At 30.2% G+C, this 24,394-nt stretch overlaps 1 non-coding gene across 1 annotated transcript; it reads right to left on the bottom strand.

Annotated features, from left to right (window-relative positions):
• Window positions 1-24,321: 24,321 nt before the first annotated feature.
• On the bottom strand, window positions 24,322-24,394 carry Trnar-acg (transfer RNA arginine (anticodon ACG)). The gene has a single exon. It is a non-coding gene; the product is annotated as a tRNA-Arg (tRNA).

The following is a 24,394-nucleotide window of genomic DNA, read 5'->3' as shown; positions in this document are numbered from 1 at the left end:
ACGATAAAACGAAAAAGCGACATGAAAATTCAATTGATTATAACTTTTTTGTTTTAATAGATAAATGAATGAAATTTATATTGTAAATAAGTAATAGAATAAACTATAATTGTATAAAATTTCAATTAATTGTGGAGATCTTTTGCCGATGACCAGCCACCAGTGTAGGAAGTACCGTAATCTCAGTTTAAAATTTCGACATGGTTGACTTTAAAATATTCTAACAATTTTTCTAGGCATCGTAGAAATATAAATAAATTGTCATATAAAAGGTTCAATAATAAGCTTCAGAACATATAAAATTTACTATAGGTTGTCATTTAAAAAAATGGGATTTAATGGTGTTAGAATAAAAAAAATATTTTTTTTTGCTTTTTTCATGAAAAAGATTGTTTTGAATAAATTATTTTTATACTTTTTAGAGCGGAAGGATCCATCACTAATTATTTCAACGTAGGGAATATAAATATCTATCTCTTGTAGAAAAATAACCGTTGATAAAAATCTAATGTTGCCAGTGTCTTATTAAAAACATTATTTTTCAGAGTATAAGGCTGCACTGCAGAGCTTTTCCCACTGCAGGCATTCTTTTTTTCTTAGCTTCATATGATTATATAAGTTTTCTATATTCTCCAACCAATAAAAAAGGATCAATTTCAATTTTATTAGCTCAATTAAAGTTCAATACTTAATGTCGTTATATTTATTTTATGTTAATTTTTTCCCATCACTCCTAAGTATCAAACATAATAATCACTCCAAATAATCTACATAAATCAAATTAATCTCAAAACTCATTAACATCGTAAATACTCATTAAAAAATAAACCTCTCCATTTATTTCACTAAGCTTATAATACAAAATAATTTAACCTAATCTCATCTTAATCAAAACACAAACAATGGCCAAGTCAAGTCGAAGTTAAGTTAAATACTATAGCCAGTCAGTGGCAGACTCTCATAAAAGCAGTTAAATAGAAGTCACTATGCCATCTATTAACAGAATTGGTCAATTGCAAATATTATACATTCCAGTCCAGCACAATTAACCCTGAAATAATAAATCTATTGCACCTTTCACTTTGTGTCGACTCCACCAGTAGGTAGAAGTAGAGTATAAACGCCCGGCCGACTTGGCGGCGGCAGCGGATAGCGTGGACAAGATCTCATTTCAAAACTGCAATTAGCTAGAATTAGATCTGCAACTGTCAGTACAGTACACTCCCCGAAAAAAACAAATCCACTTAATCCCACCGAGAAACAAATTCAATTACAAGAAATATGATCACTTGATCATGATTGTCTCTCTGTGTGGACCACTTTTGCTCGTAACTTGGTCAAATCGAGTTGAGACTGAAACTTATATTGTTGACTTAAAATTTACATTATGTTTATTTTTTCTTCTATCCAACAATAATTACACGTGATTTGTGGTGGTCCAGAGTTGTAGATTGACCCAGAGACGCACGATCGTATCTTGGCCACTCCCAAGCTTGGATTTAAGTTAATAGTAGATTGAGATTCCATCATTCGTACGGTTGTATTGTTATGGTATGTCCACCTGCGGACATTTATTTTCGAGAGAAGATAGGCTTCCCAATTAAATAGAAAATTATGTCAAATCAGCCTTTACCATGCTGATACTACACTCCTACTCCTCCTCCTCTTCTATCTTCAATCACGAACAACATTTGAATAGTCTTGAAAATGAAATTCAAGCGCGAGTCTGACATCCAGCACTAAAGCGTATTAACAACAACAACATGTTCACTAATGGTCTAATGGATCACTTTCGCTTGTTAGACGATTGAACGAGCAGCCAAACAAGCGAGAAAGGTAAGGTAAATACGGAAAGGTAGTTGTAGGTTGTTATAGGTACCCCTTACCCAAAGTTAGAAATAAAACAATTTTAGGTTTTTGATTGATGGAAACCCAGGAGATGTGACATGTGTGCCATGGGCTGTGACAAAAATTGTCGGGACTCATTTGTAGGGCTCGAGTTACAAAAAAGGTTTCTGGGTGGTAGAAGATAGTTAGGTATTTTTAGGTATTGTTGTTGTTGTTCAATTTTAAATTTCTTGTTCTGTTAGGGCTTTTTTTGTGTGATTGATTGGTGGTCTTTGGATTTGTTCGCCCGTTCAATGGAATTTTACATAGAAAAGAAAGTTCATTAGAAGAAATGTAGGTTTTTATAGGAAACAGAATAAGTGACATGATATCAAGATCAGTAGTTGTTGTTGTTCTATTTGAAGGGTTTTAAATGAATTTTATCTAAGATTCTACTTACAAAAGGTTTAGGAGTTTATAAGAACTTGTAATCTCTTTTCTAGGAATGATTACTGTTTTTGTTCTACACTTTAAAAGCGAACAGACTTTAAGTAAAATGATAGCCTCCACTAAATAAAAACAAAGGACAGCGGTTTCAATTAAGGTCAAATATTTGAGTAGAAATTCAGGCTCATGTTACTTTAATTTTCTATTTCCTTGAATTATTGAATGTTTTCAAACAGAAAATTTATAAGTCATCCATTAAACTGACCATCAAATTTGAGAGCTGTGGTAAGCTCGGTCTTAGCTTTAAAGTTATATCTTTTTTTACGTTCTTACCTACTAAGGATGACCAACGCCTTAAGATGGCAACAATCCTCTATACAGGTCTCTATAAATATATTGTCATTCACGGCCTTAAAATCGATAAACAGGTGGTGGGTATCGATTTGTTGTTCCTTGGTTTTTTCCAAGATCTGATGGTGGACTTTCCTGGTCTAAGGATAAGGACCTATAAGATTGTTGAAGAAGGGCTTCAGGCGTTCGCAGAGAGGAACTATTTTGTTTTTGCATGTGACTATTTAAATAGTCATTTTTAACTATTTTGTAATTATTTTCGGTCAAAAAATAGTTATTCGCCAAATTTCATTGAATTCTATAGAGTGCACTGAACCAAATCCTTACGTAAATACAAAGAAAAAATTCGTTTTTCAGCCGATGAAAAATTTAATTTGCTCAACGAAATGGCTTTCATACGTTGATGAAGAACTTCATCAATTAACGAAAATTGTCGTATTTTAATGAAATTTTTCATAAAAATTTTTGATCGAGAATTAATGAATTTTTACATCACTTTACCAAATTTTTTTTATCGATTAACGTAAAATTTAATTGACCACGGTGATATTTTTCGTTAGTCAATGTATTTCTTGATTAATTTATGTGAGGAACTTTCGTAAGCTAACGAATTTTTTCGTTAATTTTATGAAAATTTTAATTAAATTACGAAAAAATATTCGTTAGGTAACGAAACTTTTCGTTGTATTAATTATTTTTTTATTAGATTATACTTACATTCTTTTCGTTGTATTACGAATTTTTTCGTTAGCCTACAAAATTTTTCATTCATTTTTCGTCCCTAAATTTTGGAATAAAAACCTGAAATTCAGAAAAAGTGAAGCGGAGCGAAAATTTTTAACCATTCAAAAAAACATAAGTATTTTGAATTTTAATTTTTGAATTTTTAATCATGGTAATACAAAAATTAAATTGAATACATGGAAAGTTTGGAATAATACTCCCTTGAAGTATTTAAGTCATTCCTTCAGGTATTTAATGTCATCTCCTATGCTGGATGCTCAGCTTTTGAGTTATTCCAAACGGTTAACACGTGTTAGTAAGCTTCCTGAGAGTTTTTGATGACGTTCTTTATAGAAATTTTTCCGTTACAGTCCTTTTAAACTGTTTTTTTTTGCGTCGGAATCAGGACGACAGCTTTGGAATCTGAAAGAAAATAGATTCATATTAAGAAAAAAGTTATTATATCTTAAGAGACAAGAATATTTTTTTTATAAAATATATTAAGCAATAATAAAATGGTACTTACTTTCCTCTATTTCATCGTTCATCCAATCTTTCAGGACTTAAGTGTGAGAATTTGGTAATTGGTACGTTCTATTTATCGTTGTCGGACTTTGAATATCTAGAATGTTGACGCAAACCGTTTAATATTTTTGAAAAGATGTAGGTAATTGAATCAAAATCATTGGGTTGGGAGTCAGTTTACAATAATTAATGTTACCTATAAAATGCTCGAGTAAACGACCCGTTTCTTATTGTTTGCCCAAAATATTTTTTTTATTTATTCCGAGTGATAAGTCTTAGCACTTTCGGTTTTAAATTTAAACTGTTTCGACTTCGACTACCAGAAATGCGCCCAGGTCTATTTTTTTTTTTTTTTTTGTAAGGCAACGATTTTTTTCGTTAACTGATGTATTTTTTCATATGCCGACGTAATATTTCATTAGCATATTATGAAGAATTTTCATAAGAAAATTATTTATTTTCATAAACTTATGAAGATTTCCATTAGTTAATGTTGAATTTCATAAGTTAATGAATTTTTTCGTTACTTAATTAAAACTTTGATAAAGTAAGGACAAAATTCTTATTCTTATTCTTTAATCTATAATGTATTCTTTATCTTTTCATTAAATTGAATTTTTTAGCACTAAAAAGGGAGAAAAATTGTATGAAACGTTTTCATTAATTGATGAAGGTTTTCATATTACGAAAAATTACATATTTTCGTTTAGCCAACGAAAGTTTCGTTGGGCCAACAAAAATGTATAGTGTATGAAACGATTTTCGTAATTTTACAAAATTAATTTATTATTTTCAGTGTGACTATGCAAATAGTTACAAAATAACTATTTTTTTCCTTGAGTGTGCAGTCTGCCTGTGGGCGAAGTTTGTTTCATCATCACCATTATATAGATATTCCAGAAGTGATTTCTCCAAATTCTCAGCATCACTTGCGACTCTAGTGTTGGTCTTAACCAGGCTTCAGTTCTAGGCGTATAACCTTGAGATAGATAGAGGATAAATAGAGGAACAATACTGATTCTCATTACCTTCTGGCATAACTTCCAAACCTCATTCCTGTTATAGTATAGCACAATCAATTTGGAACAATGCAGCCATTTTAGCTTGTTGTATCTTGCATAGTTTTACTTGTTCTAGGGCAAGTATTGGTATCGTGTCAAAAAAATTGGATGTGTGTCGTAGAGCTGGGCAACTCGTTCATTTCAAAAGATCGAATCGTTCAAAGATTGATTTCACCAAAGATTCGGTCTTTTCTATCAATCGTTCTTTCGTTCATTTATTCGAAACCATTTCTTTTTCACTCATTTCGTTCTGAAAAATGAGAGAAGAAACAAGAAATGGCATATAACCTTACATATTAACATTTCAATGCAACCATATAAAACAATTTTTCGTTTATATTTTCTATGAGAGTTTTTTAAAAATTTAATTATCTCCGCTTTTTTTTGAAAATATATTTTAGGAAAATTTTATATGGTAACTTTGATTATCAGTAAGGCATTATGTCTCCACCAAGTTCAAAACGTCGAAATAGATACATCAAAAATAAAAAGAAGTCAAGGTCAGATATTCGATAGAAATTCCCAATCGAATCCGATTCAATTCAAACTCTGAACCTGCTTATATAAACTTGTATCAGTTGTATGCATGGAATCGAAATGATGATTGAGAATGAATGGAAAATGGAATGAACGAAATCCGAGTTCTGAGAGATTTTTTAGATGATTTTTGATTGTGAACGATTTGGATGAACAAAACGTTCTTTTCCACTTCGTGGTTTTTGATTGTAAACGATTTGGATGAACGAAACGTTCTTTTCCACTTCGTGGTTTTTGATTGTGAACGATTTGGATGAACGAAACGTTCTTTTCCACTTCGTGGTTTTTGATTGTAAACGATTTGGATGAACGAAACTCACTTTTCTACTTCGTACTTTCTTATTTTATGAACGAGATTGATATAACGATTGATTGATTTGGTTTATAGTGATTGCAATCACTCAGAATTTTCGGTGAACGGGTCAAAAAGACCGAATCAATCACGATTGACACAGCTCTAGTGTGTCGAAATTTTCGAGTTATTGGATTTTTTTTTCTAAAACAGCTCTAAAGATTTTGATTAAATTTAACACACGTAATACTGTAGGTAGTTCTAAAATAAAATTTTTCAATAAAATTCGTATAATGAAAATATGTTATTGAATCGATCATGTCGGCTCTTTCTGTACATTGTTAATTAATAAAATTTTCTCGAAAACGATTTTTATTAAATTTTTCAGACGTAATATTCAAAGCAATTACACAGAGAAAAATAGACCACATAAAATAGAACAAAAACAATAAGATTTCTCTATGGTTTTCATCCAAGAAGGAAACCTTATTAAAACAATCGGGTTTTCCTTATTGTTTTAAAATCTGCAAAAAAATAAAAAAAAACGATGACCAGGCTGGGAATCGAACTGGAGACTTCAAATCATTAGTCGCCCACCTTACCACCTGAACCAACCTGCCATGAAATTATTGATCGCGATTTTTGTTCTAGTGCTAAGTTGCAAAAAAAATCAACTTTTCAGTCAAATTTTAATAAGATTTTCTCTATAAAAATAATAAGAAATCTCCTTAAAAAAACCTTATTAATCGTTGACTTTAATAAGATTTCCTTATGAAATGTATGGACGGTAAAACAATACGGCAATCTGTTAGTTTTTAGCGGGTCATATTTTTCTCTGTGTAGGTACAATAAAATTGTATTTTTAGTCAAATAACATATAAGAAAAAAAATTATCAAAATTTGGTCTCCATGTCGGCTCTTCCCCTACATCAACCAAATTCACAAGTAAACTAACATATGTATAAGTTTTTTGAACTGCAAGACCAATTACGTGCAATCCGGATCCAGTCGTGCATTTTATGATCACATTCATAGATTAAATCAAATGCCAAAAAATTCAAATCCTCCAAATTCATCGAGTGAGATATCAAAACACAAGTCTATTTAAGCTTTAATACGAAGCTTAAGTCTCATATCAACTGAATAAACATCGAGCCATGATGATTACTTGAGAACAAGAAATTTCCAAAGAAACCCCAAAAATCTGATTCTTAACTGAAACCATGGTCGTTTCTCTCTTAAAGTACATACTTAATAAATAAAACATAGTAGGTATACATATTATGTACATACATATCCCTATTTCAAGTTCAAATAATAATTCCAGTAGACTTTCATAATTATTTTATGAAAGTTATCCATTAATTTATTAAAAAAAAAAATCCTTAAAACAAACTTTCATAACTGTCTTGTCTCAAGCTCTCAAGGCCTCAAGGAATAATATATACCTTCGCTAATAAAAACCCAAATAAAACAACTCAAACAAACCTTAATTCACTTTATTCTAATCTAAAATTCCCCAGATGACAGAGGCCTATCATCTTCTGTTTTTTATTTTTATTCGCTTCATAATAGATATACGGTATAGGAGATACGCACTGTGAAGTAGCCTAAAAGTGTTGAAGCAACCTAAAATATAATTTAATTACCCTTTTCGAAAAAAAAAAAAAATAATAAATAAATATAATTCAAGATGGTATTCCTAGTTTTTCTCTCTCTCTCTCTCCACCTTCGTCTATAAGATTATTAGCCTAATTAATAACCATATTAGCCCTATCTCCTTTCTGAAGCCATTGAGACTGGAAGACTACTATGTGCTAAGCCCCGAAGCTAGGTTAGTTACGTTGCGTATCTCTAAGAATGTTTTTTTTCTATTTTTCATAATTTTTTTTTTTTGTTTTTTTTTTTGTTGTTGGGAAAAAATGATTGTTTCTTCGTTTTTTGGGTTCTTCTTCGTTCCATAGACAAATTTTTAATTAACTAACGACTTTTGGCATCTTTGGCATTTTCATTGCCTTCTATACTATCCAGAAAACAAAAAAAAAAAAATAAATGTAGGTATAGATAGATAGGTAATGTTTTGAGCTGATATTATGGACCACCATCCTGAGGCATGAAAAGTGGGCGGTGAAGGGGATTCATTCAAATTAAATGAAAAATTCAAAATAGGAGTTGTTGTAGGTTGATGATGATAATTATAGCCAATAATTGGATGGGGCGAAGATTCAGAGCCGGACTTTGATGTCAAAAAGGCCTGTTGGCCAAAAAGAAGCTTTTTAGTATATTTCATTCTTAGCAGGGAGACGGACACAATCCAGAAAACCCAGATTCAAAAATACCCAGAATCTCGAAAATCAAGGATCCCGAAAAAACAGAATCCCAAAAATCCAGAATACCGAAAACCCAGAAACCCGAAAAACCAAAATGAAAAATATGAGCAAATTTTTCAACTTTTATAATATTTCGGGATTTCGGGATCCTATTCTGGATTTTAGGTTGTTGTTGGGGTTTTTGGATTAACGAGATTCTGAGTTTTCGGGATTCTTTATTTTCAAGATTCTGAGTTTTCGGGATTTTGGATTTTTAGGATTTTGGGTTTTCGGGATTTTGACCTCAATCCTTTTTAGCAGTTTTCGTCGATTAAACCATTATGAGCCCCGGACCCCGGAGGGGGCACATTAAAAATACTAAAATAAGCCTAAAATGAGACATGATGAAGATGGGCAATATCGGGACCCAGTTATCGATGTTAAGCTTTCTGTGTTATTATGTTTCATCTCAACTCTAAAGGTCTGAAATTGAAAACAAGCCTTACAAAGATTCGGTAACTTCATTATTTATAACTATTTTAAGTGTTCTTGCATTAAAAGCTAGTAAAAGCTTAGGTAATATTAACCCTCGGTAGGCACACCTCTTTTTTGTGACGTGATAGGCACACGGGTGCAAATTTGGTTTATACTTTTTCATGACGCTAGAACTTTTTTCGGTCACAATACTTTATAGAGAATCAAGCATGAAATTTATGTAGAATATTCCGAGGAATTCGAATATTGTATTCACAATTCCGAAAAAAAATATTTTCACCCTTATAAATAGACTTTTTTGTGGCCATTTTTTTTAAAAATCGTAATTTTTTTATTTTTGTCCTGCCAAATTCGCACCCGTGTGCCGACAGAGGGTTAAAGGCTGAAACCAAGTGAAAGTCACTTCTAGTGTCAAACGCCCTTATATTTGTCCCTTAAATCTATCATTTAAAATGCGGCCCTGGACAAACCTTCGCTTCTTTAAATGACCGGCGAAAATTTTGTTTAAGTCAAACTAAATTGTTGAAAACCCTTAAGAAAAAAAAAACCAAAAAAAAAAAAGAAATATTTGTAATTATGTATGGACAGCGGATGTTGAAATGTCAAAATTAATTATGACAGCTGTCAGCGTGAAAAGGGGGCCTGAAATTGTGATTTCCCTGTGTTTTGTCTCTTCTTATTCTTATTTTTATATAATATTTTTTTTGGACATCAGAAAATCTTGTTTATTAGAACAATGGATGAGGCCATACAGACAATAACAAGAAAAATAACAACAACAAAATTAACTGACATTTAGAGGGTTGTGCGATGATGATGGAGGCATAACAACAATGGGGGGTAAATAGCCACAATGTATAGCTAAAAGATGACTTTCCCAAAATGAAAAGCTATGAAGTCAAAAATCCAAAAATGGTATAGTTTAGGTTTTATATTTTTTGTGTTAAAAGTATGAAAGAGGGTGGAGAAAACAACCAACGACAACGAAAAACGAAGACATTTTGGTGAATGTGGCAAAAAAGGAATTGGGTCTTTGTGTAGACACTGAAATTAAGCCATTAGCCTAAGTTAAGTATAGATGATGGGTATGCTGATGATGGTGGAGTTGTATGTTTTATATTATTTTTTTTGCCACTTTGACAGCAGATGGATTTCGGTTATGCAAATGAAGTCTTCTTTTTTTTTTTTTGGGGGGGGGGGGGGATAATTTTCTCATTTATTTCTTCTTGGACTTGAATTTCGGAAGCATTGATGGGTGATGGGTAGATATACACGGAGTGTCTAAAATGAAGAATTGTTTTGTTGTCGACACTTTATTGATGTTTGGGGATTTTAACATTTAATAACAAACGGATGAGAAAATTATGTTGAATGAAATAAATCAAAATTTGAGTTTCGATGAAAAACGTGGAGTTTATCGAATTTTTAGTTTTATTATAAGCAAGTTTGTAATTCCTGGAAAAAATCAGGTTTTTCCATAGTCAGTTTATATCCATAGCTAGCATAGAATCAAAATGTAAGACTAACAAAAATAATATATTTAATAGTGAAATTGTTCATAAAAATTTTTCTTACCAAAGCAAGCAACGATTGTAATCTGAAAGTATTTTTATTATAAGATCAAAATTTTTGATTCTGATTACATTTCGATATCACTTCTAGAGGCAATTGTGCATTGGGCTACCAAGGTCACAAAGTACATAATCTTATTCTGAGATAAAAATTGGAAATAAAATGATGTTAACAAAAACCTTTACCTGAGATTTTCGGTTTACTATTTGCAAATCTTGTTTTAGAGATACTAACAACTTTTTGGAAAAAAAACTCCAACTTTTGAAATGCTGGTGTTCAAACAATTTTTTGATCTAGAGAGCTGCCTTTGCCTTTTTTCATATTATCCATAAGAATGTAGGTAAAGGTACATTAGGGTGCTTTTTTTAAAGGTTACCACCGATTTTTTCACTCCCACGCACAGATGAAAACCACTTTCTTACTTTGCGATGTAGGTACTATAGGGCAAGTTTAGGATTCGTAAAAAAAATCGAACTCGAGATAACAATTTTAAATGACATTACGATGATGGAGAATGCCAAAAAAGTGTGTCCGACAATTTTGCCTGTCTGTCTATCTCCGTCTGTCTGTCGGTATACCTATACCTCGAGCTACAGCCTAAATGAATAAAGTGATTTCTTCAAACTTGGTAGTTAGCAGTTTTGGGTGATTCCTTAGAGGGGAAATTGAAATAATTTTTATATGCCCAAAACTAAGGGTACCTGCCATATAACGGAAATAGAAAAGATAATTTTTTTCAAAAACGGCTCTAACGATTTTGATTAAAATTTTTGTGTGTATTTCAACACATAAGAGCCAAAAATATTTGTTTTACCGTTATTAACGGTATCTGCCATAGAACGTTTTTTTTCGTTTCTGAATGTCTCGTACAAGATTAACCCGATTTTAACGAAAAGCGTTTAGATAAAGGTAATATTAAAATTTTAGAAAATTTTCAAAAAACACTTTTATGGATTTTTAAAAAATATTTCAATTTTTTTTTTTTTTTTTTTTTAAACAATTTTTTGACATATTGGTGAAAAATTTTGAAACTTCGGTTTTATGTGTAAATTAATTATTTCTTCAAAATGGCATACCAACTTTTTGTTTGGAAAATGTTAGAAAATTTTTACATATATTACTAGCTAACCCCACCCGCTTCGCTGAGTGCATTTGAATCATTTATTTTCAAAACATGATAAGTCCACTTTTTTTCAAAATTCGTTTTTTTTTTTGACTAAATTGTTACTCTAGGGATAACCACGTCTATCTTCAAAATAATGTAGTATCTACTCCATCTATATCCGATCTTACAGCTAAGCGAAATATTTTTTTAGTATCAAAAACAGGATAAGTCCCGGACTTATCATCTTTTGAAAATAAACAACAGCTTTTTATGTGTAAATGCTATATTAAGCTACTGGCTGAAAATCTTAAGTTTAAAGCTTCTTTAAAGTTAAAGAAGCACTCCGAACATTATACATTATTTTTTAATCTCAAATACTATTTTGTGATAGACTGGAGATGAAAGCAAAATTGTGTACCCATTTTAAAAGTAATTTCATATCCGTATATTTTCAAAGTATGATAAGTCCAAAAGCGTTTTTTTTTTTTATCTTTTGAACTATCGTTCCAAAAATTAAAAACGAAACGGTATTTTGTACCTAGGCAAAAGTTCTACAAAATATATTTTTTATAAATTTTGCTACACACATCAAAAGAAAATAGAACGTTTTTTTCTTCTCCTGCAAAATTTTAAATCATGGACTTATTATGTTTTGAAAATAATGATTCATTTATAAAAAAAATTTAACCTGTGTGAAAATATGTTAACAATTGCGCTCATGGGCAGTCTTGCCCCAGTCATATCATATCTGATGTACTGGGGTCGAATTACAGCATACGATTACGATCATTCGTTAACGTTTTTACTATTTAAGAAAAAGTTAAAAATTTTATTTTTTCACTGTTAAAAATACAACTGACATGACACATGAACAATTTGATGAAAAATCACAAAATTTACCATAATTCTTCGGCGCCTCAACTGAGCTTGGTAAAACTTACAGACGTGTTCGATTATACTAAAAGGCACGTATTTTATATTGCAAGTGTTGCCAATTTTACTTTTTTTCATACAACGTAGTACAAAAATGGTCTTGCCCTAGGGTAGCCAGATAAAATAATATTAATGTCGGGACAACAGGTTTTAAAAGTCGGGACAAATCGGGACACCAAACAAACTTATTTCCTACATTTTTTCGGATGGTAAAAATTCCCTGTTTTGACAGTTTTCTAATTTTGAATGCGGACTTAAAATATAATGGAGTGTGAATAAATTAAGGCTAACAGCTTTTTATCTAAAGCTGGAAGTTTTTCATTTTGGAAATTCTAAGCTTTTGGCATTTACCAGATTTCAATTGTCTGAACTCTAACGAAAGTTATAGTGCTTACAAACATCAAGACGCCACAAAATATCTCAAAAACATGTTTGTAAATTTGGGCCGGTAGTTTTACTGTTCATTTATACACGTGTAATAATAAAAGTGGTAATATATTTTCACCAAAAGGGAAACAACACGTAGCAAATGTTTTTAGGAAGAAAATGTCACCTCAGCTAAATGTTTTCGAGAGAGAACAAAAATCATTTTCATCAATTTCAAGGGTAAAGCCATTATGAATGTGTTATATCTGAGGTTTCAAAAACTTACTTTTCATTGACATTTCAACATTGTATTTCTGTTTTACCGGTTTAAAAAAAAGATCAAAATGTTTGATGAATATGATTGTTCGAAATCAATTGAAATTGCTGCACATCAATAGTGATTCATTACACAGTCACATTTTTTTCTTGCCGAACGATTTCAAACAAAGACAGATTAAAAAACAGAATGTCGGGACAATATCGGGACATTTTGTTAATCGGGACGTCTAGCAGACCCCATAGGCGGTCTTGAACCCCATTTCCACTATACTTTTTTATTTAAACACGAACATTGTTCCAATATTTTTTGTAAAAATAAGACCGAGGATCAGAATGTGTGTATTGCTGATCCTGAGTTATGTTATCTTAACAATAATGCTAAAGTCAGGATTTAAACGATAATAATTAATAATTATTTTGAAGCCTGTCTTAATTAATTTATTAACAAATTAAGCTAAGTTAGAATTTTAAGAAATCGAGAGTGTTTCTTCACTCGTACAAATTAACAGCAATGTAAAGATGGAAGAAAAGGTATTATTTTTTTTGATACAAACCATCTACATATTAATACCTTTCAAACAAAAAAAAAATTACCAAAATCGGACCAGCCAAACTCGAGTTTATCGGCCACACACACTTAACGAACTCATTTTTATATATAAGATTTCGACGTGATAACGTCTTATAAATCGATGAAATATGGCAGCCACCACAAAAAAGTGACGCCATTTTCTAACGTTACACTCTCGCACTTTCGCAGTGCGGCAAAAAATTTCAATTAAAAATTAAAAATAAACTATTAGAGATACAAAAATCTTCTATAGCTTATTTGAAAGATAATAACCTTAAGCTTAATCCAAATGAAGGATTTTTAAAAAATCTGTCATTTTATAGGGTAAACAGGGGTAAAACGGAAAGATGAAATTTGGGCTAAAATCTAAACGCGAAGTCGTAGAGAATTTATTTTTGTTGCCATAGATAGATGAGATTAATTTAAGAAAAAATTTAAAAAATTTTGAAACTAAGCTATAACGTTTTGTTTGAACGTTGTACACGTGTTGGGGCTATGAAAAAATGATGATTTTGGATAAAATTTTTGAAAAATCTAAAGATGCCAGGTGAAAGATGAGGGAAAAAAAAATTAGGAGTCTGATATGGATTTTTTTCCAACACTCTTCGTTTCGAAATATGAATTTTTGAAAAACACCTTGTTTTTTAGGGGTATTTTTTTAGTAATTTTTGATTTTTAGCTTTTTTTGGAGCGTTCAAACTTATAAGACATGTAGGTTTTGGCCTTATGCATACATGTGCAAAAACTTGGAATCATTTAGTGAGTTTTAACTGAATAACGGAAGAAACGAATTTTAAAAAAAACACCGTTTTTAACCGATTTTTATCGTTTTCTATTATTATCTTTTTTTGTTTAATAGATACAGGAATAAGATAAATGAAGTAATGATAGACCATGACTACGACTATATGTGTGCGAAGTTTTAATCATTTTCGTAAATTTTGAGATAACGGTAAAATAAAATTTTAGTTTTCAACAGGTTATAACTTTTGACCAAGAGCAGATAGAAATTTTATTACACTTTTATGAGCATCCTGATACAATTACCTTTCATTTGGTATATCACACATAACGGTAGACTAAGTACAAGCTACACAATGTCAAATCAAGAAACTTGCGAAAAACCTCAAAACACCAGTGGAGACCTGTGGAGACCTGTGGAGACCTGTTGCCCCCCGAACAGCCACCAGTGCGGGAAGTAATGTTATCTCAGTCTGGAAATTTGACATGGTTGACTTTAAAAAATTCTAACTTTTCTTGTAGGCATCTTTGAAATGAGATTGATATTTTTTTTTTTTGCTTTTTTTAATGAAATTTGATCGAGTTCAAAAAATTCTAGCTCTTTTTGTAGATGTCTCATAGACCTGATCGATATATATATTTTGAGCTTATATAATAAGCTTTCACATGGTATAGAATAATTTTTTTTTTTTAATAATTTAATTAATGACGTGAGAAGATAAAAATGCATGTTTTTTTTGCTTTTTTTGATGAAAATAATTGTTTTCAATAAATTATTTTTATACTTTTTGCGCATTGTAAAAATTTAAAAAATGGTTTTATTCTTAAAAAGAAATATACTTGGCTTTTAAATTGCATTATTTTTTTTTTGTAAGCTGTTAAAGTAATGATTGTTTAAAAAAAGTAAACGCTTCAATTGACTCATTTTAAACAAAAGCACACAACCTGTTTTCTGATCACGTAAAATCATCGTCCGTAAACCGGCTTTACAGACAACTTCTTTTTTTTAACGGCTCTATTGATTTTCTAAAATTTTGTTCTAAAAATTCTTTCTTATACAAGAAATCAAATGGCGTACTTAGTTAAGTGTAAAAGATCATTTAAAACGGTGTTTAGTCAATTATAAAAACAGATTTTATTATTTTTTTTCACTACTTATAAAATTCCATAAAAATATCAAATTTTCCCTAATTTTGTTCAATAAAAAGCTTTTACATTAGAATAACTTTTACCATAAGATCAAGTACGTGCGACCCCAGTCGTGCATTTTATAACTTTTTCGTCGTAGTTTTGGTTTGCATGAGAACAGAATGACTCGGCGGCATATTGTTGGAGCCAAAATTGACATTTTTTTTAGTTTTTACTTTAGTTGGTTTTGATATGTTAAATAAAACAAGTTCACGAATTATTTTTTGTTGCATTGAAATAGGTACATAGATACTATTTTTATATGATTAAAATATTTCAAAATTCTTCTTATTCACATTTTTGAAATAAGACTCTACCCAGTTAAAGCAGTTTCTATCTAACCTTATAACCCGCTTACCTCATTATACATTTCGAATTAACAAAATCGCTTTAATTAATCGCCCCAAATATGCATATTCTTGAAAATTAAAATTAATTATATCCAACTTCAGTTAGGTATGCGTATAAAAGGGTATAGGTAGGTTAGGTAGATTATATTCAAAAATTCTTAGAACAAAAATGTTACTATATGTGTATTTTCTAACAACCTACTTGAAAACCCAGTTCACCCATATTTGCTCAAGTATTTTCAGTAAATTAATAGGTAACACCTTTAATCCATTCATCCTTTACTTCTGCCTTTTTTACTTATAAAGGATCCCACTCTTAAACTTTAGTCATGTATATACTCAATTGCAAGAGTGTATCGTTTGTATCGCATGGAATTCAGAGCATACGACATGGAAAGGCAAAAAAGACCTTGAAACGTGACATAATTTCCATTCCAAAGAGTTTCCTCTGCAAAAAGTCTAAAAAAAAATATATAACACACAAATCCAATGTCAAAATTTTACGTAGGTTTTATACACATAAACTTTAGGGGATTCTTCCCCAAACACCAGCAAAAATCAAGAGATTCCTTTCAAATCTTATCATCTTCCATCATACTGTCGACTATATACGAGAAAGCAACCAAGACCCAAAGATCCTTGGCCCAATTAAAAGTATTATTGCTTGAGATAAAATTTCTTCCCAAAGCATTTTACGTGCGGAAGGGTTTTTCCTAATTCTCTGATGGCATCAACGCTTTTAAATTGATATCACAGCATTTCCATTCCAGAACCGCCTTTCGTTATGATTATAGAAATAATTAACGATAAATACAAAGTTTATGGATGCCATTCTCCATTTCTCTTTCCTCCCCCCTCAACAAAACCCAAAAGCCTTCCTCAAAAAACCTCATCGTCATTTCTAACCGCTGTACGCGCCATCATCAATTCATCTTTTTTGAAACATCATCCCCCGCAGTACTCCATTTAGCAGTGTGTCGGGTGTCGGTCTGCTTTTTGCTCCTTTATATATTCTCGACACAAATATTCCAAACACAACCACTAAGTCCCGTTTGAAGCCATTAACCCAAATCGTAGCTCCCGGTTGCATTTTAGATATATACAACACATAAAACTCTGCGAGAGAATCTTGTCAGGGATTAATATAATATTCTCCTTTGCCACATCCGTTTTGCTTGTGTTTTATTGCGTTCCATACAGCGAGTAGCGAATATCTTTTTTAACGGGGCTAGTAGAGATTCTCACTCATCTCATCTATATCGCTCTATATACCTAGAAATGAAACCTCAAGAAACTTTGTTGATAATAATAATGATTCACAAAGAGCACGATTCGTGTCCCGGAACCTTTTGCATAGATAAACTGCTTAACTTCTGATAAATTAACTTCATAAGATTTCTAGATGATCGGATTTAATCTAAAAGCTCTCGAATGGGGGGTGGAATGAAGGTGCTAGTTGATTGTTAAGATTATGACTTATGATGAGTATACATAGTTTAGTTACGATGGGGTTGAATTATTTATGTTATTTAATAACCTACCGCAGAATTCTGTTACTAAATCAAAGAACTTTACTTGAATTCTCAAAACTTAAAAATGAATTTTTTTCAGTTTCAAATATTTTAAAACCTCTTTTAAAATGAGGATCAAATTTTAAAATAAGTAGATATTTATCGATTTTAATGTGGAATCTCCAGCCAAATAGTTTTACTACTCAGTCAGTGATGAAATTAAAAGGAACTTAGAAAGTCACTGAGGTGTATACGTAACTTTTTTTTGTATGTTGTAATATGTTATTTTTTTTAAGATTTGTAGCTACATACAAAAAAGTTACTCATACCTAAACCACAGTGACTTAATTAGTTTCCTCTTATTCTTATTCTTATTTCTTATTCTTAGTTCTTATTATATTCTGTTATAACATGTGCCTTAAGTAAAGGGCTAAGATGTTTAAAAATTTTGTTTGGGGAATTTTGAGGATTTTGAATTTTTCCGTATAAATTCTGATTTCTGAATATCTTCTTAAAGTAGGATGGATGGACATTGGACAAACGACGATTTATGTGTCAATGGTACCTATATGTAATGAACTCGAGGTGGACAAACGACAGAAATTTTAATTTTTGAAAAAAAGCAAATTTTGGGGATTTTATGGGACTTTAAAATTTTTAGTGCAAATTTTATTTTTCGAGTTTCTCCTAAACGATTGCCGTTTGAGTTTTTGAAAAAAAAAATTTGGGGATTTTAGAAAAAAATTCTGTATCTTTTAATACAGCTCTTGTATTAAAGCAATTTTCAATACAAAAAATATTACATTTTATTACTTCTAAAATATTAAAATTATTTTTAATCTTTTTTGTATTAAATTTCAATATTTAAGTATTAAGTTTATAATTTGTAATAAAAAATTATTAGAAAATAACCTCCGTATGTTAAATTCTAATCTTGTATTGAATTTTAATACCACTGTATTAGATTTTAATATTTTTGTATTACATTTCAATATAATTGTATTAAAATGTAATACAAATTTATTAAAAACTAATATAAAAAGTATTAAATTGTAATACAAGAATATTAAATTTTAATCAAACGATGCCATCCACAGTACACATAATAAGGTAATATTTTCCGAAAGTTGTCAAAATTTGTTTGTCAAAAATGGGCACCAAACTGTCAGGTTGGCCTTTAATTTTTATATTTCAATCGCAGTAAACAGGAAATTTGTTTTTGTTTTAATTTATAAAATGTCATTTGAAAAATTATAAATTAAAAATTAACAAATTTTCTTCGCGGAAAATGGTGAATAATTGTTAAAAAATTAGTGTGGTGTGTTAAAGTGGTGTGCGTTGTTTTTCGGTTTTTGTGCGTTTTTCGTCGGTAATTTAAACAATTAAGAATTACGGTAGCTGACATTGGTCGCCAAATAGTCATGTTTTTGACAATTTGGCGACCAATGTTTTATGTGAACTGTGGACGCCAGCAGCCATTAAAAAAAAGAAAAAATCCATTGTTTGAGGCACCTTTTCAAAAAAAAAAAAAAATTAAATCAAAAAACTGTAAATTTGTACTAATTTGAAGGCGCTTTGTGTTTTTTCGAAGCAAAATGCATACATTGCAGATGAATTTTGATCGGCAGTAAGATTTTACATGCCACAGTTTGTGAAACAGATAAAATAATATCACCATTATTATATTATTTATGATTAATATTTGTTTTCAGTGATGAATTTAGGAAAAGAATACATTTTATTAACTTTAAATACATTTGGTATTGAATTGAAATATTTTTGTATTGACTTTTAATAAAATTCTTATTAGAAATTAATATAAAAAGATTAAATTTTAATATGCAATACTTTAAATTTAATACATTTGGTATTAAATTCTAATATAAATTGTATTATTTTTTAATACAACTATATTACATTTTAATACAGACCTATGTATATGTAACCCAAAAAATATTAAAAAGTTATCCAGAATTTTTAACAGTGTAAGAAAGTAGCTATCTACATAAAAAAAATTGTTTTTTTTTTTAATATTTCCTAAACGGAGGGTGAACAAACGGTGATAGCAAGATCATCTCGAAGAGGACAAGAAACTGCAATTGGTTAAGTATGTCTAATGTCTACATCAAAATTTGAGTGAATTAGACGATTTTTTACTTGCGATATAGGTACTATAGGGCAAGTTTAGGATTCGTAAAAAAAATCGAACTCGAGATAACAATTTTACATGACATTACGATGATGGAGAATGCCAAAAAAGTGGGTCCGGCAATTCTGTCTGTCTGTCTGTCTGTCTGTCTGTCTGTCCGTCTGTCTCTATCTGGAGCTGCAGCCTAAACGAGTGAAGTGATTTTCTTCAAACTTGGTAGTTAGCAGTTTTTGGTGATTCCCTAGAGGGGAAATTGAAATTTTTTTTTTATGACCAAAACTAACGGTACCTGCCATATAACGGAAATAGAAAAGTTAATTTTTTTCAAAAACGGCTCTAACGATTTTGATTAAAATTTTTGTGTGTAATACTACGCATAAGGGCCAACTTTTTAAATAAAAAAAATATTTTTTGTACCGTTATTAACGGTACCTGTCATAGAACGGTTTTTTTCGTTTCTGAATATCTCGTACAAAATTAACCCGATTTAAATGAAAATTTTTATACAAAAGTGTGTAAGTAAAGATAATATTAAAATTTTAGAAAATTTTCAAAAAACGCATTTTTGGTTTTTTAAAAAATATTTCAAAGTTTTTTTTTGAAAAATCAATTTTTTGAAAACGGATCAATGAAAAATTTTGAAATTTAGTTTTTATGTGTAAATTAATTATTTCTTCAAAATGGCATACCAACTTTTTTTTTGAAAAATGTTAAAAAAATTTTATATATAAAAAATTATTTTTTTAAAAAACGGCTCCTACAATTTTCAAAATTTTTTTTCTAAAAATACCTTTTTATACGAGAAATAAAATGGCATATTTGTTTTTTTTTTTAAGATATTTTAAAACGGAGTTTTATTAATTATAAAAACAGATTTAATTTTATAACTTATGAAATTTCTTCAAAATATCGAATTTTAAATTTCTTGAATAAAAAGCTTTAACATTATAGTTACTTTAAGCATAAGAGCAAGTACGTGCGACCCCAGTCGTGCAATTTATTATTTTTCACACTTCCTATAAAAAATGAATTTGCTCTAAAAAAAAACTTCTGTTGGTGCTGTTCTGGCTTCACGCAGCTAAGAAAGACGTATACGCTGATTAAATAGAAATTTAATATTTGAAAAATATCAATATCAATGTGAACACTGTAATGCATAGCCAAATTCTTGACAGTACAGAAATTAACGGAGGCCATTTTCATCTCCACTTTTCTATACCAAAGATACGAACAACTAACATTATTTGTCAGCCTAGTAAAAAAGCGACTTCCCAAAATTTCAGGTACCTACTACCTAAGTATGAATGAATTTTGAGATGAAGAAAAATCAGAAAACAGTAAAAACTAAGTTGTCTACGTTTTTTTTTCGTTTTTATCAAAACCCTTAACTACTATTAGAGCTGTTGGTCGATATACACACGCAGATTTTTATCTCGTACGTACAACCGCAAGTAATTACAAAGCATCAATTTTTGGATTACAGATCTTATATTTTGAGCAATCCTTAAAAAAAGTACGTATACGCAACAGTGACCCACAAATCGTTCGATTTGTTACTTGAAATGCGCTGCTAATCATAATTAAAATTTCTCAAGACATACACAGTTAGTTCCGATAAATAATATATTAAAAAGAAGAAAACACTTTTTGTACCTAATCTTTTGATTGTTGGTCTTCATCATAAAAGAATTGTGTTAACACAAAAATAAATACCTGCTGTAATTATAAATTATTTAAATAAAAAAGATACGACTTACCAAAGGTCTTTGTTTTAGGTTCATATAAGATTCATGATCTTTGTTAAATGTTAATATTATTTGTTATTTATTAAGGTCATCCTACTGTCGTATTTAAGGTACTTAAGGCAAAAAACAAAAGCTATTCTTGACCAACAAAATATTCCCCGTAACCTACAATAGAAATAATCCTTTAAAATAAGACCAACAATAATTCCATTCTTTAAAGAACACATTATTCTCAATGGAATATTGTTACATATTTAACACAAATCTCCAGGCGCAAAACAAAGCAAAAGGCTCGATGAACTTGTAAAGCTACAAACCATTGCATTGTGCCTGGTTTTTAAGTTAATATTTGCTCCAATTCCATATCACCACTTTTTTATTTTTTATTTGTTATACCCCGGACACAGTCATTGTCGCCATTGCATCGTCGTTGTCGTTCATCGCCAACATCATCGTATAGTCAAGTCATGCATCATCAGAACCAGGCAACACGATATACGACCGGCTTTGCACTGCATTTCCATATAGTTTTTCTTTGTTTTTTTGGTTAAGGATCTCTATAGTCCTTTGATAAAGGATGATGATGATGATGCTGCTTTTCTTGTTTCCATATAAAAATACATTCACATATCTGCATTCAAAAGAAAAAGAGTAAGAGAAAGACAGAGAGAGAGCGAGTTCAAGTCGTTTCATTATTATAGTCTGTGGCGTTGTTTTGATGATATTCTTTTCAACATGAATATAGTTTTGTGTCTATAGAGACTTCTTGCAAATGGGTGCAACTTCGTTATAGCAGCAGTCCTTTGTCAAAAACAAAATAAATCCACTCAAAGATACAATGAACTTTTGAAGCACACACAACCCCCCCACAATAGGCTTAAGTACAGTCTGAAAGGTTCTTTTGACTTAGTTCCGTACAAATATGATGAATAAAAAGCACACACATGGGAATTGAGACTATGTGTATAAAAAGAAAATAAATTGATATCGTCTACTAAACAAGTTGCGAGAGGAGGTACCTACTTTTTTTTTGTAATCCAGCCATGACCTTATTTAAAATTATTTCATGTCAAAGGAACAATGTACACTCAACGAGTGTTTTGATTGATTACAATGTTTTGATCTTTTGAGAGATGTATTGCCAATGAAACTTACAAGTGGGTATTGAATTGTATATATATATAGATTGAGTGTCCAGACGCACTTTAAGGAAATCAACCTACACTTTTTTAGTCCTCCTTTGATGTCTGAATAGTTCTGAGAAATCAGGTAAACAAAATCTTTTGCAAAATTCTAAAGTAAAGAAAAACGAAGGTTATGATATGTTGTCTAGAGAATATCTCGACTAAAACGAACGATTTCATATAAATTAAATATAGCTAAAACCGCATGAAGTAAAATGAAAATTCTTGGTCATTGTTGTTCAAAACGTACAGAAATAACCAAGTCTAACCTAAATTAGAATTGAATCATGAAAAAAAAAAAAATTAAACTTGACATTTTGTGACATTTGATTCTTGCGAATAACAACTTAAACCTTACCATTTTCCAATAATTTATTTACCTTTTCAGTTCAGCACAGCAAATTTCTTAATATTTGTCTAAAAAAGTCTAAATTTAAGAGAGAGCCAAATAGTGTAAAAAAATAATATTAATAGTATTAATAAGCTTATTTAAAACAGCTCTAATTGAATAATCTATAAGTAGGTATGTATATTGTATATATGTATTGTTATTATGATGATTTTCCATAATTTTTTTCCATTATTTGGCTGGAAACGATTTAAGTAATATTTATAACATCTATGGAACAGCCATTATAAAAAAATCAATATCAATTTCTTACCAACATGTAGATTAGGGTAGGTAAAAAAAATCGAAATTTATTTTTTGGTTTGGTACTCCAAAAAATCGATTGCTAGACACCTCTAGAATATACACACCAAATATGAACTCTTTATATTAATGGGAAGGTCCTCCGCTTCGCAATTTTCCATTTTTACATCAAGCTTCTACTAAAAAAAAATCATTTTTTTATTAATTGACTTTTTAGCAAATTTCTTTGCATATTCTTGTAGGAAATTGAACGCTTTACAAAAAAGGCCTTATACACTTTTTTCGTTTATCTTACTGTTTAATAGATATTTCAGGTCCAAAAATCGAAAAAATCTTTAAAAATTCGTTTTTTGTTCTTAATTTCGTAAAAAATTTAAAAAATTTTAATCATCAAACGCGCAAGACATATTCTTGTAGGAAATTGATTACTCCACAAAAAAGGTTTTATTAATTTTTTTCATTAATCTTACCATTCTAAAGATATTCGAGGTCAAAGTTAAAAAAAATTATAAAAACATTTTTTACTTTTAAAAATTTTCCAGTTCACTGAAAAATTATTATTTTCAAATTAGCAAGATATATTCTTGTAGAGGCTTAAACGTTCTACAAATAATTCCTTGACATCAAATTGATTGCTTTAACCGTTTAAAAGATATTCGTATCCAAATCACAATGCATGCGGGTCATAAGAAAACTATTGAAATCAGTGGGCATTGGTTTGGATTCGAATATCTTCTAAACGGTTAATGAAATCAATTTGATGTCGAGGAATTATTTGTAGAACGTTTAAGCCTCTACAAGAATATATCTTGCTAATTTGAAAATAATAATTTTTCAGTGAACTGGAAAATTTTTAAAAGTAAAAAATGTTTTTATAATTTTTTTTAACTTTGACCTCAAATATCTATTAAACGGTAAGATAAACGAAAAAAGTGTAAAAGGCTTTTTTTGTAAAGCGTTCAATTTCCTACAAGAATATGCAAAGAAATTTGCTAAAAAGTCAATTAATAAAAAAATGATTTTTTTTAGTAGAAGCTTGATGTAAAAATGGAAAATTGCGAAGCGTAGGACCTTCCCATTAATATAAAGAGTTCCTATTTGGTGTGTATATTCTAGAGGTGTCTAGCAATCGATTTTTTGGAGTACCAAATCAAAAAAATGAATTTCGATTTTTTTGACCCACCCTAATGTAGATACTAAACAAACAATATTTTGATGAACTACCTAAGTAGGTACAGTACCCTACACACAGATATGAAACTACAAACTGAAAACTAAAATGTTTTTCAATGAATAAATTAAAAAAAAAAAAAACACAACAAAACAAAGCTTATCTCATAATTTCTTTATCGATGTATCATGCAATTTATAAAAAAAAAATTTTCTATGAAAATAAAAAAAAAAAACTCGATCTTGCCAGGAGTCGAACCTGGAATCTTCTGATCCGTAGTCAGACGCGTTATCCATTGCGCCACAAGACC

This window comes from Episyrphus balteatus, chromosome 4 (assembly GCF_945859705.1).
Source record: "Episyrphus balteatus chromosome 4, idEpiBalt1.1, whole genome shotgun sequence".
NCBI lineage: Eukaryota > Metazoa > Arthropoda > Insecta > Diptera > Syrphidae > Episyrphus > Episyrphus balteatus.
Note: the sequence above shows the minus strand (reverse complement) of the source record. Positions and strands in the feature narration are given on the sequence as shown.